A 19,003-nucleotide genomic window follows, 5' to 3' on the forward strand; every position below is an offset into this window, starting at 1 on the left:
GTCCAGGATGTGTATTTAATTATAATTTAGAGACTAATTTACCCCTGAGAATGCTTGATGCATGGGTATTATAAAAATGTATGCTCATAACTTGAAGAGTGTTTCTAACAGAGGTAGCAATTTCATCTAAATTAGGAACATTAGAAATCCAATTTTCATAGTAAAAATATCTTTGTATACCTGGCCACTCTATAATAACAAATGGAGTTTCTACAGTCACTGAAAAAATGTAAATATTTATCTTTTCCCGCATTATACACAATTTCAATTTATTTTTATATTAAACATGTTATGTAATTGACTGCCACTTAGTCTGCTATTTAAGCAAGAGTTAAGCACCCATGCAAAGAGAAGTATTACTCATTTCATTTATTATCACCTATAGCCAAAACAAGGCTATAGAGGATGCTAAAAGCAAGCTGAAGAATGAATCTAGGAATTAAATACTAGAGAAATTTACAGTTTGTACTAAATCCAAAAGTGGAAAATCATTAAAAATCAGTTCTCCCCTTTTCATCTTATACAAAAAAGCCTCTGTGATTAATGAGAGTAATGAGACAGCCAAGTTGGGTCACACAAGCATATTATGTTGTTTAGAATTATTTTTTAAAAAATGGTTATGCTTACATAGGAAGAATGATCATTACATGTTTAAATAGGAATCAGCAAGTGATGAACAAGTGGGCAAAAAAAAGTATCTAACATCACTTGTATAATAAATATTACTAGTCCAGAACATGAACCTTGCCTGGAACTTTGGAAGCAAGCTGGCACAAGTTTGATTTAAAAAATGCATTGTAATGTGCACCTGCTTCCAGAGTGTGGAAATTTGAGAGGCAGGAGGTGGGAAGAGAATTGGTTACTTATTTGTAAATAATGGCTTAATGAGCTGATATCCCAGCTACCAAATAAAAATCCTTCCATATGTGGAAGAAAGATCAAAATGGTATCTATGGACTGAAAAGGCGTCAACATTAACACTACAGCAAACAAGTGAGCAGTTCCAGACCAAAAATAAGAGATATAGCCAGGATCTTTCATGAATGATTTTTATCACTGAGGTAAGAAGAAACAAAATAGATAATACATGCTGTAACCTTACAGGGTAAATGAAATCTCATTGTTTCATGTGCAGAGGAAATACCAAACTATGATGCATCTAATACTGCAGGGAATACTGTAAACCAGGGGTGTCCAACCTTGGCAACTTTAAGACTTGTGGACTTCAACTCCCAGAATTCCTCAGCCAGCAAAGCTGGCTGGGGAATTCTGGGAGTTGAAGTCCACAAGTCTTAAAGTTACCAAGGTTGGACACCCCTGCTGTAAACTGTTATTTCTGGATAAAGTCTTAAGAGGATTTTCATTTGGCCCTTACAGAAGACTTTTAAGAAATAAACTGCTCTATTTTGTCCTCTCTACAGGCTCAAAGTCATGTTCAGAAATATTCCTGGCAGGTGAGACAGAACAGCTGAGACCGAGCACATCTGAAACAGGTACACTGCTATTATAATGCAGATGATCAAATCTTTGGTGATCTTTACAGAAGGAGCAGGGAAATGGGCAGAAAGTTGTAGAAGAGGAGGTTCCTTTAAAAAAGGAGGAAAGAATTGCCTCTCCCACTTTTATTGCAAAAAAATTAAGCACAATCTGCTTTATGCAAGATCACCTTGAAAATGTCTCAATGGATTTTGATAAGGGCCATTACTGTTTGATATACTTTACATTGCTGGGTGGCTGATCAGCAAGGATGGTGTCATTTCTGAGTATAAGGATTGCCAGGATGAAGACAGAATGAAAAATATTCTATTGACAAATCTCTCATATTAAGAATAGAGATGGCCATTGTGCTACCAAACCGGTGTGGGAATTGTCCAGTATCGCCTGGACAGTTTGACAATGGAGACAGACCTAGAAGACTTGGAGTGCTTTCCAGATTGCTGAAGGCTCCAGTTAGATGATCTGCGACAATGTTTGGTACCTGGACCAATCAGCTTCAATGCAGAAAGCTCAGGGATGAACTCCCCTTCTGGACATGGATGTATTAAGATATATGTCAGGATGACAGGTGCTTTGTTTTTAGGGATTAGGATTTTATATATATTTAGCCAACATTTCTGGCTTCATTGCAAAACATTATATTCAATTATTTTCTAGCAACTAGGGTCATAAACTATAGAGACAGAACATACGTTGGCATCTTGTCTTCTAATACTTAATCTAGCTCATGACCAAATTCTTTCATATAGCTAATGTTATCTGTTGCTACATGGATTATGCAATTCAGCAAAGATTCACTAATTAATCTGCTATGGATTTGGTTTAAAACTAGGTAGCCAAGAATATTTATTATATATTTTATATAGCTATGCATTATTTATTTATTTAGCGTATGGCAATTGTAGTGTGAAGCTAATTCACATCCTCATGGTATATCCTGGATAGCACGGGAACGTGAACTAAATGAACTAACAACTGTTGGCAGCCAGACTACTCTGTAGACTTTCCTGACTCTCAAAATACATGCCAATGGAAACAGTATACAATAACTTTGGTTCCTTATTATTAGGAACATTATCTTTCCCATTAGTGATATTAGGAAAAGAATAAAACTAAATATGTGGCAAAATACCTAGAAAGCAGAGCAATGATATAGGCAGATTGGAAGGTTAGGAACATTTTAAGAAATAAGAAGTCTGATTTTTAGATCCCTATCCAATCTTATCCCTCTAATTAATTCAAGTTGTGAGAATATCAGTGATGGGAAGCAAAAGTGACAACTAGATTTATTACAGAAAGCTATTGTTCTGGTTTAGATGAAAATTCATTTAAGTCCTTTCCTGCATGACTGATATGTGGGTAATCCACCTTGCCATAAAAGCAACTATATTTTTCTTCTTGGAGACAACACAAATACATAATTCAAAACTGATGCTATAACATCTTGGATGCTTCGTCAGCAGCACATGTTCAACAACTAATTTATTTCTTAAACCTTGTATTCCTGGGGTAATAACCCCATAATTCCAACAAACCTCATCAATATAAAATTATGACTTAAAACAATCCTGTGATTTTCTTTTGGATATTGCATTCCTTTTTTAAAGAGTAATTAAACACGTTTTCATCTAAAGAGTAAATAAAATATAGCATTGCTAATGTTGTACCTGAAAATTTGGAAGAAGCAATTCCCAATCATATCACTATTATTACAAAAACATGCAAGGCCTGGGATAAACACTCTTTCGGTATTTCTTTTCTGGCTGTCTATCTCATCTCTGTGTTAGCAAGATGATACAATATTCAAAGAAATTAAGAGAACCTACTGGGCCACACTGTGAGAAGCAAACCGAGTCAGATGTGTTCTTTTTGTTGCCCAGATGGCAAGTTTTAAACACTTTCAGATCCTTGCACTGTATCCTGAAGATTATTGTGTAGCAGCTATGAAAAAACATATGATAAAAATGTATCTTATGAGGGATCCTGACAGAATATATTCATGAACTAACAGAACTTGGTAAAAAGGTCAGCCAATCAACAGGCATAGCAACTAAGTCAGCCAATGAGGACTGTTTGGGAAACTGAAACTAGAATTAGTCTAGGCTGGAAACTGAAACTAAAAGTAGCCTAGGCTTGGCTCTATATTAAGCTCTACAGCTACCTTGAGCTCTGAGTCTATCTATTGAAAAAGAAACTGCTACTCTCGTGTTCCTTGCCTACAGAACTTAAAGTAAAAGAGAAACTAATTTGCTGCTGTAAGTTGCTTGCAACATGTTTCTGTCTGAGTTTGCTCCATGTTGGAGAAATCTACAACTGGTTTGTAAAATTTACTTATTATGTTTATAGACATTAAATGAAGCACCAGCCATCTGTATTAATTTTTCTGGAGCTGAATTCACGCTGCAAAACTCTGAACAGATCCTTTGTGCTCTTTGAGCTTGGATCTTTTCTTGCAGATGTTTCATTGCTCAATCTAGGTAACATCATCAGTGCTGATGATTTTACCTAGTTTGAGTAATAAAGCATCTGCAAGAAAACAACCAAACTCAGGGAGAAGCAAGGACCCCTCATTTCAACCTGGAGCTACAAATATTCTTTTTAAAAAATATATATTTATTTTATTAGACACCTTGGAAAATGGAAAATAATGAGTAAAGTTTCAATTAAGATTGGTCAGGACTGTGTCCTCACACCTATCACAATAAGGAAAAAAAAAGATGAAATCAAGAATAACTTATGAAGATGACTGAATTATGTAGACTTTTCAAGCATCCACATATCAGCCACAAAATTCTCTTGTCGTGCCTTTGAAAAAGTTTTTCTATGGAGGGAGGAACAAGACACATTGGCCGTACCAATGTTCTGGAATAGATTAGGCAATACTATTGTCAACGTTATGATTTACTACAAAAATATCACCTCCATGGCCAAACTACTAAATGTTCATTCAAGGCTCTCAGTTTGGCAGCCTCCAAATTCAGTAGCAAACTAATGGAAACAAAAAACAAAATCGCCTTTCATGGTTCTTCCTCCTTCAAATCCTCCCAAGCAGCAGCACCACATTTTTTTCTATTATTTTTATATTTTGGGACCTACTGTAAAAAAAAGCTTTTGTTGTGATCAACCTTTGGTTTCTCAGTGGGTTATTAAGTGGCTCCATGAAAGAGATGGTGCAGATGCCATTTCTGACAAGAGACAAGAAAAAAAAAGAGGATTGAGAGAGACAGAAACAGAAAGAATATAAACAGAGAGGAACAAAGAAGCTGGTAGGTGGGAGCGCGGGTGGAGAATCTGAGGAACCTGGAAGGTCCAGTGGATGTGTTGCTAGAGCTAACTCAGCATAGCAGTGTCACTGGGTATTCCTCTAAAATGCTACAAAAAATATAAATGCCATTCTCTGAACATCGACCTGTATAACAACTTCACTAAAATATAGACACTTTTATTTTCAATAAAACCTGCACCTGAAAATCTTCCAAAAGATTATGTTCTAAGGGTTCTTTGTTTTTGTTTTGCGACTTCAAGTCAGCATTAATTTCTGGCAACCTTATAGTTTTCCTGGCAAGTTTTTCGGACATGGTTTGCCATCGTGTCCTTCCTAGGGCTGATAAGAGAGTAACTGGTCCAAGGTCACACAGTTGGTTTCATGCATAAAGTAAGACTAAAAATCACAATCTTCCAGTTTCTTGCCTGATGCCATAACCACTACATCAAATTCTCTGTCCCTCTGAGTTTTAGCAAGAGTGAATTTGTCCACTGATTTCTTATTCTTCAGAGTAACACTGTTTTATTATGCACAGTGAAAAAGTTCACTTTTTAAATATTGGTATAATTTGAAGGGGATTATAGCAAGTGCTAAATTAATATAAAAATCTTTGTCAGGAATCAACTAAGAATTGTGCAAAGGTAGAGTTGGAAGTTGAACCACTTCTGTACTTTGCAAATGTGTTAGAAAAAATGCACACTGTTGAATTGTAAAGAATCCTGAGCTAGCTGGATTTTGAGACTGCTGTTGATCCTGCCGCTATGCTTTCATTAGCATCCCAGTTAACCCCAGATCAGTTTGTTAATATGTGAATATGCAGATTATTCATATATCTCCAGTAAACTTTTCTCCAAGGAAAAATAATTCTGCAAGATTGCTTTGATCTTCCTGTGCTTTTACAAAAATAAGTACTTAGAAACAATAACAATATTGCATTGCATCATTGTAATGTATATTAATGTGTATTTAAAGATGATTGTGCTATTTTTTCCCTCTAGGTCTAATGGCGTGGGTGCTGGCATAGAGGAGGGAAATGTGAATATATAAGACCTGGTTTGCCTTCTTCATGTTCTGCATGAACATGCAGTCGCTTCTTTTCAGCTTTTAGAAAGTACCACCCTTTACACAAAGGATGCAGAAGATATATGACTGTTTCAAGTTTTAATTTAGCTATAAATGAAAGAAAGTATTTTTATATAGCTGCCTGCCGCTCCAGGACAAATGATAAGCTTAGTATTTTCCTACATATTGTGTGAGTCTGTTTGACATCCTCCTGAATCCACAGTGTTCTCTCCTTTAAAAATGTAGCCCAAGTCTTAACTTTAATCACATTTTAATAAAAGCTTAGTATAACTCTAAATCATACTGTAATTCTCTTATCTTACACATCCTGCTAATTAGTAGTGGAACTTAACAGGGTGCAAAGCTAAATGAATCCTACAAAGAATATAAATTATGCCTTGCATCATCCTAGAACGATCAAAGTGTAAATAAGAAACTGTTTCTCTGCCCATCAAAACTTACACTCTCTCACAGAAGAGAATCTTCATAAAAAACAAGTTCAGAATCTCATTGTGATGGTCTGGAAAATGATACAAAAGACAAAAAATGATTCAATGTTATATCTAAAGCAGTTAGACTGAAACTTATGTCCAGATGCACCTCTTGGTAAATGGCTCAACCAGTACAACAGAGATTAAGAAACACAGCTGTATGTTTGCCACATGGGAACTTAATCCAGAATGGAAGCCTATATCTCTTTGCTGGCAAGTTGAAGATCTGCTGATTAAAGCAATGGAGTAAGCCTGAATTCATTTAGTCTGTGCCAAAGGCAAATATTTCCATATTCTTTTTTGTTGATTTTTATTTTACTGCTTGCACTACTTCTTGGCAAGATTGCAGAAGTGGCTTCCTTTGCCTTGTTCCCACCTAGCAGGCTTTGTAACAAAGGACTAAAACTGCTTGTTCCTGGTCTGATGCTTTAACATTCATACTAAACTGGCTCTTAATAGGTTTGTTAGTGACCTTATAAATGGTGACATCAGACTTATTTTTCTGCAACACACAGTGATCTGTTTGGAAGTAGTTTTATAAAAATATACTCAGAATTTTTCCTTCCTTCCTTCCTTTTCACTTGAGAGGTCATCATGTACATGGGAAGCAAGGGTGGGATGCTACCGGTTCTGCCCGGTTCTAAAGAACCGGTAGCTCTGAAGAGCAGCAGACACCAAACTGGTTCTGTGTTTGCTGCTGTTTGGCCCACCTGCCCATCTAGGCTCTGTACCTGTCCTTTATTTCCTGCTTTTTCAATCTCAGCTGCTTTGTGCAGCATAGCTGAGGTTGAAAAAGGCAGGAAAAAAGAGGCTTTTCAAATGCTGTGCACCTGCACACAGTGCTTTTCAGTTGTTCGGGCGGCACACCTAAAGGTTTTTTTACACACGTGCACAGTGCGCATCTGGTGCATGTGCGTGCACAAAATATAATTACCGAACTGGTAGTAACACTGGTTGAATCCCCCCCCACCACGGGAAGCTTCCATCCTGAATTATATTAACAAAAATCCATGAGAGTATGATTGGTCCATCAGTCATACTCTCATGGATGTGTGATCCATTGTTGTTCAAAGACTTAAAAATGGATGCTGAAGTTCAAGGTATTAAATGTTACACTACAAAATTCATAATCATATCTGGAGCAATAATGGCAGTAAAAAGCTGCTTGATGCTGAAGACTCAGAAAAAAAGTGCTTCCCCCTTTAAATTGTCAGCACTCATAACTTTGAACATGAAAATCCAAATTTGTTGTGAGCACCAGAGATAAAATTGCAAAGTTTTTAATTTGTGTATGCAAATACAAAAGGTCTTTGGCTCCAAGTCTAGGCCTCTCTATACTGAGCATCTAAATTTAGCAGATGATAACATGCATGCAGGTCCTTTGATAGCTTGGCTAAGATCCAGAATAAGAATTTATCACAAACTTTCCAGCTGTGTTCACAGTATGCTTATATTGGTCACTTGCAGGTGTATTTACTTCTAACCCTGAGTTCTTCAGGAGAGTGTCAGTATGATGTTTAACTTTTGGCTCAGTGTATTGTGCCAAGTTAAAAAATGGGTTAAATTCAGCAATATTGTGCTGTGTGAATAAAGTATAGATTCCTGAAATACTCTTGGATTCCCAAATAAAAAATATTGTTGAGCTTCTAACAGCTTGTGATCAAAATTAAATTTTGTTCATTTTGTTTTGGGATTGCAAAAATGAATGGAGAATCTAGCATACAGTATAGAAAGAGGCTTCATGGATCACAAGATATGAACTGATGCTCTGACTAATGAGAAAGTATAAGCTTGAATTAGTTCTTCCTCTATACAAGGGAAGAATCTGTGCAATTTCACCTAGGAGTCCTTTTTTTTTAACATGCTCCACATGACATCTGTTGTTATGCAGATCCAATCTATGTCAAATGCCGTTTCAAACATAAAAAACCCAAAACTGACAGGTTTTATATGCATTTAGTTCAACATATTGCAGAAATCCAGGCATATTTGATGATTTAGTCTCTAGTATTTTCTGGGGGCAAATGGAACATGCATTTTTCTAAATCATGTCACTTTATCTCTCAATAGTTTTAATTACAGTGGCCAATAATGAAGGATGCTGGGAATTGTAATTATACAACTTCTGGAGGGTGGCAGGTTCCTAGTTCCTTATGTGGGGAATAATAGACCAAGCAGAAGAAGACAGACCAAGCCGAATTACATGACAAATCATACCTATTCATTTCTGAACAAGACTGTATGTTTATTTAGTAGATAAGGTTGTTTGGAATTAACATACTAAAATATTTTTCTTACTCAAAACATGTGTCAAAAAGAGCAGTAGGTTTTATGCAGTAATACTTGCTAGTGGAGTATTTGGTGTATCTAGGGATGTTTGAAACTGGTACTGGGGAATATGCAGGGCATTTTGTACACATCCTGACAATGAGTAAAGGGGGAATTGAAGTATCATGAGATTCTGTGTTTCATGCAGTGCTAGAGCCAATTACATTCTAAAATTGTAGAAGTAGTATTTAATTTAGACTACAGCTTCTAGAGATACCTCAAGTGGAATCAAATCGTGCCTGGCTGAAGAGCAGTTGCAACAGTGACTCAGCAGATTAATGCAACCTGTTAAATTGACAAAGGTTTCTGACCTATTCAATCAATGCATGCAATCAGTATAGTACTCCATCATTTTGCTGAAGTACAAGATATATCAGCCATGTAATAAAAGTTCCTTTTCCAGAATGTATCCTATTTGTTCTCATCATATTTTCACAAGCAATGCTGTTTTCTTGAAATTGAGTGTTAATACTACTTATATAGAGCATTTTAGCTATCATTTTAAAAGTTAGATATAGATATAAATATAGACATATGAGCAAAAATAGCCCTTTACTTGGCTACTTTAAGATGGGAGCAGCGGGCAAGTAGTCTCTCTGCTTAACTAAGATTAAATTAACCTATTCTAATTATTACCTGCTTTTAAGGCTATTTTTCTATCATATCTTAGTCTTCAAATTTTTATTTTTATTTTTAAACCCTTTACATTTTTGAAATTTTTGCAGTGTGATCACTAATCCAACTTTTAGTTATATTTTAGCTGTGGTTTAGCTGTATTTTTAAAAAGCCCTAGCTGGCCCTCAGCTATAGGAGGGCCTTGCTGCTGCTACTTTGTTGTTGTTGTTCTAAAGATCTTACTCCTTTAGCTGGAAGTCTAGCAATGCCTAGCTTTGATGCGATTTTTTATCCACTATTTTTATTATTTTATCATCATTATTTGCTCATGTTCTCTGCTCTGTCGGGAGGGCAGGATCCTTGGTATACTTGTGTGGAGCTCTGCCATTGTTTGCATTAGGACTCGTTTCTTGTCAACTCCCGATTCCTTTTCCTCTGGATTTAGGACTTGTTTCAGGGACTAGACTCTATGCTATATTACACAGCTCCCTCTCTATTGTGCTACTTAATATAATGAAGACAAGGAAAAGGAGCAGATCTTTCACTGACCTGGTTCCTCAACCTTCTCTGAAGAAATCCAAGATTGAGGACTTTGTTTTAGCTCGGCCTCTCGGTTTGAAAGCACCTGCTCCCTTTTGTCTGGCTGCTGCCAGTTGTCATGATCTTTTGATGGTTGAGGGCATCACCCCCAAGTTGAGAACAAAGACTTATCTAAAACTACGGCCCCCAACCAATCCTTAAACGAGCCCACCCTTACAGAACTTTTGGCTCAGCAATGTTTCTTGGTTGCAGAAACTACAGCAGGCATTCAGCTCCAGCTGGATAAAATAATAAGTACTTCAAACTACTTAAGTTTCCTGGACTACCAGTGGGAGCCCTGGGTTGACCTCTCGTCAGCCTGAGGCGGTGGCAGGGTTCTCCCTGCCAAGCCTCAGCAAAAGCACTGGCCAATGTAATCCTACCAATAGTTTGAACTTTACATCTTTTGATGCAAACAGTCACCTGGTCTTACAGTCAAAACAGGTGGCCCTCATCATTAATCCCATTAATGGCAACTTACCTCACTGGGGTTCAACACAGCTGGCAAGGGACCATATATTACAGTTATTGGGGCTAAAAGCTGATGATTTGAAGAAGATTGAACTTTTACCCTCTCCTGAATGCTGCCCTAGAGTGCTACTCAGTTTTGACAACTCCAACACCCCACAACTATTTTTCAGAAGAGGATCCCTGTTAAGATCCTTTGGCATTTTGCCAAGAAGAGTCTTCAAAGTTTTGTCGATTAAGCCACTCTTGGGTAATCGACAATTTGTGAGTGGCAGGAGATTTATTGCCTCCAAAAGATCCTCAGCAGCACGTATTAATGTGCCAACCGTGAATGCCATCTCGGATACTACATCACATACTAATTATACACCTATTTCCACAAAACCTCCAGTTGGCATCCTCTCAGATGGTAGCCTGACTGTTCCTCTTAGAACTGGTCAAATTAACCAACCGCAGCGAGTAGCAATGTAGTTTGCTGTTTTTTAATCTCCTCTGATTGTCTTGCCATATTAATAGCTTTATCCAGGTCTAGGTCTTTTTCCATTTGCATGCGTTCTGATAGCCATGTATCGACCAAGCCTACTACAATCCTGTCTCTGATGAGCTCCTCATGTAGCGCTCCATTGTTACAGTGTTCTGCTAATACATACAGTGCTGTGACAAATGCATCAACTGTCTCATTTGCTCCTTGTTTGCGCATATTAAATCTTGCACGCTCATACACAATGTTCTTTTTTACTACAAAGAATGACTGAAAGCCATCTCTTAGTATACTGACGCTGATCAGCTTCACTGAGTTTCAGGCCACGCAGAACATCATCTGCTTTGTCTCCCATACAGTAAATCAAAGTGCTCACCTGATTTTCTTCAGAGCTTATTGCAAGATTGCGTGCTTGCCTAAATCTCTTGAATCGTCGTATCCATTTTGTCCACTCATTTGGTTTGGAAAAATCAAAGGGCTCAGGTGGTTGGATATTAAAAGTAGCGCTGGATGTGCTAGCCATTCTGCTAACTCCTTTCTCATTCTGCTCATCCCCACTGCCGCTCATTTTCCTCTTTTGGGTAGACCTCGTTGTTCAGTTACCGTGTTACAGAACTTATGACACCATGTCGTATTTTGTAATAATACTCCTAACATGTGAGTTCTCTGCACACAAACTGCTTTATTTTCCTTAACTCCTCCCTTCCGGTTCCTTCATACTGTGTCACCTCAAAATATGTCCCTAACTACTCTCTGTCTAACATTGGTTCTTCTTCACAGTTAAACATCAACAGGTTCCGTTTACCCTACACCACATGGACACCTATTCTGAATAGGTGTCTGTGACACCTATTCAGCTATTTGAAGAATGCTACAATTCTTTCCAAAGCCAAATAGACTATGGACTTTCACTTTCTCCTGTACTTCCAAGGCTTTCTAAATACATATGGTTTGTCAGAATCCTTCTTTGGTTTTGTGCCTAGAACAAAATGTAACACGTAGGAGAGGACTGATCCAAATAAACTTTTATTTTCCACATTTTAACCAACCAGGTTGGAATTTGTGGAACTTGTAGCTCAAACACTTTTGGAAGGCAAGAAGTGCAGAAAACAAAACATAAACAACAATTTTAAAATAACTCATTTCAGAAAATGCCAAGGATCTCAATCCTAAGACAGAGAACTTAAAAATGATGGAACAAATATAAAGCCAATCAGGATAGACCTTAATAGCTGAACCTTACATACATAACCAGTCTATCTGCATCTATTAGAAAAGAAATGGCTTTGCAAAGGCAGTTGTGTAACCATAATGCTGGACTAGATGACCCTGTCATTGGCTCTAATTGAATCCATCCCATGCTACAATGACCACGCTAGAGACAAAACAGACCCACAGGGAAGTGGGGCATTTATCTAGAAGTCTGGTGGGGCTGATTAGCCTTCTTAAGGAGGCTGAAGCTACTTGACCTAATCCCTGTATTAAAAAGGATGACAGCAAGATCTTTTGGAATAAAATACTTTGCATGGACAGCTTTTTTTCAGAAAAAGATAAATGATTCCTGCTTTCACTCTGTCAGTTTAATTCAAAATACTATTTTAAAGCATTTACTGATAATCTGTAATACATTCTGGATAAGCACTCCTTAATAACATTTAAGTTAATCCTCATAACTACATCATGTAGTAGGAAATGGTTAGCCAAAATGGGGGGGGGGGGATATGTGAAGGTTCATTTCAAGAACTCCTTCAGATTCCTTTGTCAAAAAAGGAATCATAAGATCACAAACTTTGTACTATTTTTCTATGGGCCAACTACTACCTTAACTTTTATGTTCCTCTAATCATATTTAGCCAAAGTTATTGAAACTAGGCAGTGACTGTTAGAACTAACCTCAAGCTACAGTTGACATCTAGTTATAGCAATGAATTAGAAAATTAGCATCTGAGAGCAGACAATTAGCATCTGAGAGCTTTCTTTTGAAGACAAAGAAAGAAGAAAGTAAGCTGGGAAATGCAAGCTGTGTCCTACTTGCTCATAGATTCAGAACACAATATTAAAAAAAAAATATTCAAAATATCTCTCTCGCAATCTCTGTATATATGCTCAGAAGTAGGAGCTACTTTGGTGAAGTGGTTTAAGGCAGTGTTTCTCAACCTTGGAAGCTAAAGTCCCATCCATCTGAAAGTTGCCAAGGTTGAGCCTGATTTAAAGTACCAGGCTACAAACAGGACACCCTAAGGGAAAAAGCCAATTGGGTGACTTGGGACAGTCACTTTCTTTCAGCTGTGGGAAGAAGGCAATGACAGGTCACTTCAATAAATCTTGCCAAGAAAACTACAGGGTCTTGTCTAGGCAGCTGCCAGGAATCGAGACTGACTCAACCGCAACAAAACAAAACACAAATGCTCAGTAATACACAAACATAAAATATATTTGGCTTGCCTTTAGTAAAACAGCAGAAAATCTGAGGTGCTCTATGCTGAATTCAGGTCCTGACCTATATCATATGTTTCATTGGAGGAAATTATATTATATGCACAGAAATGAGAAGTGCCTTTGACAGATATTGCCTTATATTACCAATATTTAAAAACATATTATTTATTTTGGAGAAATTCTGATCACATTATTGTTGTCTTCTAAGTTCTGAACTTGGAATAAATACTTTGCAAATCACTTTTTATCATCCATGTTTACCTCTACATATGAGAATTATTTCTTTCTGGAAGAAACATCAATGCAAATCCTAACCCCACAATTTGCAAAAAAAATATCAAAATATCTATTGTCAAAAATATAGGACTGTGGAAAACATTTCACTTTGATGTGGTAAACTGTTGAGTATAAGGTTAAAAAAAATAGCAAAGTGAATTAAATCTCTCTTCAAATTGTAATTTATGTTCTTGATGAGTTGTTATCTGATTATACAGCTAAAAAAGCAAGTATTCCTCCCACATAATATTAATCATTTATTTTGCTGCTTTAAAAAAAAAAAATCTTTCCGGCAGCTTGTTTTAACTTTTCTTTCTATGTACATATTTCTGATATTTCTGCTAACAGCCCAGAATGGAAGAAAATAAAAGATTGCTTTATGCTGCATAGGAAAAAAAGTACCTGAATATTTCATAAAAACATCTATTCGGTTTGTGCGTTATTTCCCATCTATGCATATACAATGAATTAAATTGTCTTCTTTTTAATATTTATACCCTCTATTAAAGTGATCCTGACAGTGGTATAATTCAGTTGTACTTACATTTTAAACAGCCTCACACAGAACATATCATAAGGTTTAGAATGTTACAGGACTCTATTATGGTCTACAATTTTTCCTAATATTATTATGTACAATATTAGTGTCCTAGATTAGGCTCAGCTACTGAAATAAATATTTCAGGCACTTAAAAGCAACTTCTTTTTGATGACACTATGAAATAGCCTTTTCTGAAAAACGTCCTCTGTGGTTTATTAACTTAAAATTCATGCATGCATAAAGCTGTTTTGTTCTCAGTCCCTCTAATTTTGTCTAAAACAAAAGTCTTGTCCTGTCAGAAAAGACCACTCTGCAAGGAAGCTAAAAAAAACAAAAAACTGATAAAATCATGCTGTGATGCATGGTATGTGATTCTAAGAAAAGATTTTCTTGAGTTTTGATGGCACCTCTCTTTCTCACACACACTCTCACGCGCACATTCTCTCTCTCTCTCTCTCTCTTTCTCTCTCTCTCTCTCACACACACACACACACCGAAAACACCCCAAACAAAAAGCCAACTCTTCTAATGTTATGAACCTTATATTCTCTAACAGTCAGCACAACCTTCCCAAATTCCTATTGGTGTGTTCCCTATCAGCAGACATCAGAAGGTGAACACTATTGGCTGAGCGCTCACAAGGACAGTTACTGTCTTTCAATGCTGCTAGCCCAGCAGGCTATGCAAATCAAAGCAAAGAGGAAATGGGGTGTTATGGCATGTTCGGTGGAATGTTCTCCCCCCGTTTTAATTTTAATTTCCACAAACTGCAGCTGCAAGTTAGGAACAACAGCTTTTAAAACTGTTTGACTCCGACAGTCAATATAGACTGTATCAGTTTAAACTAAACTAGTTGTGGGTAGCTGGATGAAATATTGGATCAGAAGCATGATTTTAAAACACATTTTGGCAAACCATACAGCTCTTTTGCCATTGGATTAATGCTCCAGAAGAGTTCGCTGTTGTGTTTAATTAAAAAATGTGTTTAAAAAAAGGCTTTTGTGCATTTGAAATAGAGTTTCAAAACACAATTATTTCTGATCCAGAAAAAATATTTTAAATGGAAAAACTTACTATAAATTTAAGACTATGACCTAGTTACTCTCCTGTTACACAACGCTGAGCTTGAAATTTTCCCCTGCCAAAATAGTTACTACTTTTATAATTCCTTGAGATTATAAAATCTCTGCTGCTATGCAAACCTTGTGTTTTGCAAAGAGTAAGTAATTAGGTTTCAATTTCCTTACATGACAGAAAACCAATGGTAGAAAACTTTTTGTGTAGAATTGCATTCCCTTGAGAGTAATCTATTGGGGGGTACATTTAGAATGGGGCTGAGGTAAACGCCATTGTGCCTCAAACATTTCCTCCCTTTTATGTCACTACTGGCACACTAAGAGTTGTGATAGGAGTCATGTTTTATCCCCTCATACAGAATTTTCCTTCTGCATCCTTTTAAACCAATAAATAGCACAATATAGTGAGATGTACAGGTGGCCTCCAGAGGTTGACTACAATTCTTACAAACTTAACATAACGTTAACAAATAATTAGGGGTGCAAACCCTGGGGTAGGGGTTTATTGGGTTTTGTATTGGGAATTTATTTCAATGAGTCACTGTGATTTGGGCAAGAATATAAATTTTCTGAACAAAAGAATAGAAAATGACCTCAGTTCCTTCACTGAGAGTTGGATGAAGGGAATGCACCTTTCCTTTAATCTTCACAGCAGCCTTTTGTGCTACCAGTGATGGTTTATTTCTGGCCTGCTGTGGGGATTGGAGCTCTGCTTTATAGAGATTCTAATTTTCTCTACATTATATTATACTTTGTCTGAGCTGAAATACAAGCACTTGGTAAAAGTGAAATGTAACATTGTTACATTACAAAGTTGGGGGATTTCACCAAATATCAGAACAGGGTCCAACCTGAATATACTAAGCCAGAAAAGGACAGGCCAAACAATATATCCTTCCTGCTCAAGAAAAGCAAATGATTAATGTGAGTATATTGCACAGCTTAATAATATTTCACCATCTACAGGAGGTTCTTGACTTACAACCATTTGTTTAGTGACCATTTGAGATTAAAATGAAACTGAAAAAAGTGACTTATGACTAGTATCCACACTTACAACCAGCATCCTCATGGTCATGAGATCAAAATTTGGACGTTGGCAACTGGTATGTATTTATGACAGATGCACTGTCCTGGAGTCATGCGGTCACATCTGTAATCTTCTCAACTGGCTTCCAACAAGCAAAGTCAACGGGGAAAGCCAGATTCACTTAACAACTGGGCAAAAAAGGTTATAAAATGAGGCAAAGCTCCATAACTGGCTTTCTTAGCAATGGAAATTTTGGGCTCAATTATGATTGTAAGTTATTACTACCTCTAGTAATTTACATCTAATTCCAACAAAAACCAGCCATGCATCACAGAGGTCTTTGCGGGCATCTTATTTTTCCAACAGTAGGAAATACTATGTCTCGGATGAAGTTACAGACCAGTATTTGTCTAAGTTTCTGCAATTGTGCACTGTTAACTATTCAAAATATGCAGGGACAAATCTCTATTATTATTATTTTTTACTTTTAGAGCATGGGAGTTCATTTTTTGCAGTCAATAAGGTAATGATTGTATTTCAATTTGTATATGTTTACCCATTACCTCTATTTTAAACCCTTTTAAACTAAATGTTAGAACAAAGATTTAATTAAAATTAAATGTGTATCACTTGCATTGCTTTATGTATCCCATGCCATAATAATATCTAGTAGCATGACTTTGCTGGCCAGAAGGATTTTAATAGAAATCTGGGTAAATCTTAGCTGAATGAGATCCCATTCCTACATATACTATATATTGCTATATTTTCTATTTCACATGTTAGAAGTTACGATTCACTCCTCTCCTAGGGAAAAAAAAGACATTTTAAAATATCAAAACGGAAAGGAAAATTCCCCTAAAAGAAAGGAGAGGTGAAAACACAAGCAGGGGCAGCTCCATCGGCCCCCACCTTTGCCTAGGATACAGAGAAAATAGCTAAGATCCTTTCCCATAGAAATCAAATAGATGGCAAGTTATAAAAACTTGTGAAAAGCAAACCAAAAGGTGTAACAGGAAGCTCAGGATATTGCAACCTAATACAACAAGCAGCTACAAAGTGAACAAGCAGCTACTATAAAACAAGTACTCCTACCAAGATCCCAGGAGATCCCAATCTCAAGAGACAGGAACTCATCACACACACACAAATCAAAGACTTCAAGGGTTCACACAAAATCAAAGGACCTGAAGGGTATAAGAAAGGGATTTCTCTACTCACAAGATTAGTCTCAAGAACAGCGGTAGGATTTCTTCTTACCTGCCTTCCAATTAATAAACTGATTCTGACTTCCAATGCAGCTGACCAATCATTTTGCAGTAAAATCTCCCAGCCTGGAAATTTGAATCCACAAAGGAAAGAGTTTTTCCTTAAAGGGCAAAGCTTCCTTTTCCTTTCCACGAAAATTTTCTTTTGGGTTTGCTTGGGTGAAATCACAATGCTGTTTAGTATGGCACATGTGGATTGGCAGTCAGTAACTTCACTTGAGACCTTTTCATTAGTTGGTTTTCTCAATTTTAGTACTTATATTGCTATTTGAATGATCACTTGTACAGATCAGTGAAATAATTTCTGGTGCCCTGATGGATCTTTGACAGATTTTAAGACTTCAAAAATCTCCCATCAGAATACATATATATATGCAATTAGCCTATGATTTGTGAATTTTAGAATCCAATAGTATCTTAGGTTCCCTAAGAGAGCTTCACAAATGGTTCCTAAATGGAAATATAAATAGATTTAGGCAAATAAACCAGAACAGAACGTGTATTGCTAAATTGCATAGTCATGATGTGCACCTCACAAATGCACAGATAACACGAAATAAATCTAACTAATGCCTTGGACAAATTTATCTCCAATCTTCTAAAACACACAGGGCGTTTGCAATGTGATAAAACTTCAGTAGATTAAGCTAGTGAGAAAGAATTCCCTGAAAGTTAATGTTTGTAATGCTTATATACATATCTGTTTACATATCCAAATGTAAAAATATTACATATACACAAATTTGCATATAATTGAAAACAAATCCTGTGTTTATTTTGTGTTTAGATGAATATATAAATAGTGAAGATAATATTATTTTAGAAGGGCAATTTTCTTTGTTAAGTATGTATACAGAGATATACTTTTTCAAAAGATACGCAGCAGCTCCTAACAATTTTTGTGTGGGAGAGGGACAGAGGGAGAGAAGGAGGGAGGGAGGAAGAGGGACAGGGGGAGAGAGAGGCCAGTGGGATTATTTAATCTGTCATTTGATTAACTGGAAGCACAGCTTTAATCAACAATTGCATAGTTGCTTCATCTTACTGATTTTCTACTGATACAGTTGACAATAAAACTTGGTAGTATCACACAGATCTAATTATTACAAAAGTGTCATAAATTTGCTATATCTTAAAATCTTTTCTGCTTTAAAACTATAAACGTACTAACTTATTACAACACTGTTTAATGTAAATAGGTAGTTTTGCCTGGGGGTACAAACTACATTTCAAATGTATTTATGCACTAAATTTGTTTTGTCACCCCTTCTCATAAGCAGGTAGAACAAGTGTGCCCTATAGTTGCTTAAATATAGTCTGCTAAATGTAGAATTTACATTTAAGCAGAGCCTCTCCCACTATATATCAATGGAGATTGTGTGGAAAGAGTTCATAGTTTTAAATTTCTAGGAACTCATATTTCCGACAACCTTACTTGGTCGGTCCACACTATGGCCCCTGCAAAGAAGGCCCAACAGCGCCTGCACTTTCTGAGGCTGATGAAAAAGAGTGGTCTGGGTGAGAAGTTGCTGATTACTTTTTACCGTTCTACCATCGAGAACATTTTGGCATACTGTGTAACGGTGT

At 36.6% G+C, this 19,003-nt stretch overlaps 1 protein-coding gene and 1 long non-coding RNA gene across 2 annotated transcripts in view; one reads left to right on the top strand and one right to left on the bottom strand.

Moving 5' to 3' along the window:
- ELOVL6 (ELOVL fatty acid elongase 6) overlaps positions 1 to 19,003 on the bottom strand; it is a 71,156-nt gene that overhangs the window by 37,743 nt on the left and 14,410 nt on the right. The gene's annotated exons all lie outside the window — the stretch shown is intronic.
- Positions 922 to 7,963, top strand: LOC113434782 (uncharacterized). The gene is made up of 3 exons (XR_003373847.2): positions 922 to 1,105; positions 1,422 to 1,493; positions 5,761 to 7,963. It is a non-coding gene; the product is annotated as an uncharacterized LOC113434782 (long non-coding RNA).

This window comes from Pseudonaja textilis, chromosome 6 (genome assembly GCF_049901715.1).
Source record: "Pseudonaja textilis isolate UNSWEBS1 chromosome 6, rPseTex1.2, whole genome shotgun sequence".
Lineage (NCBI taxonomy): Eukaryota > Metazoa > Chordata > Lepidosauria > Squamata > Elapidae > Pseudonaja > Pseudonaja textilis.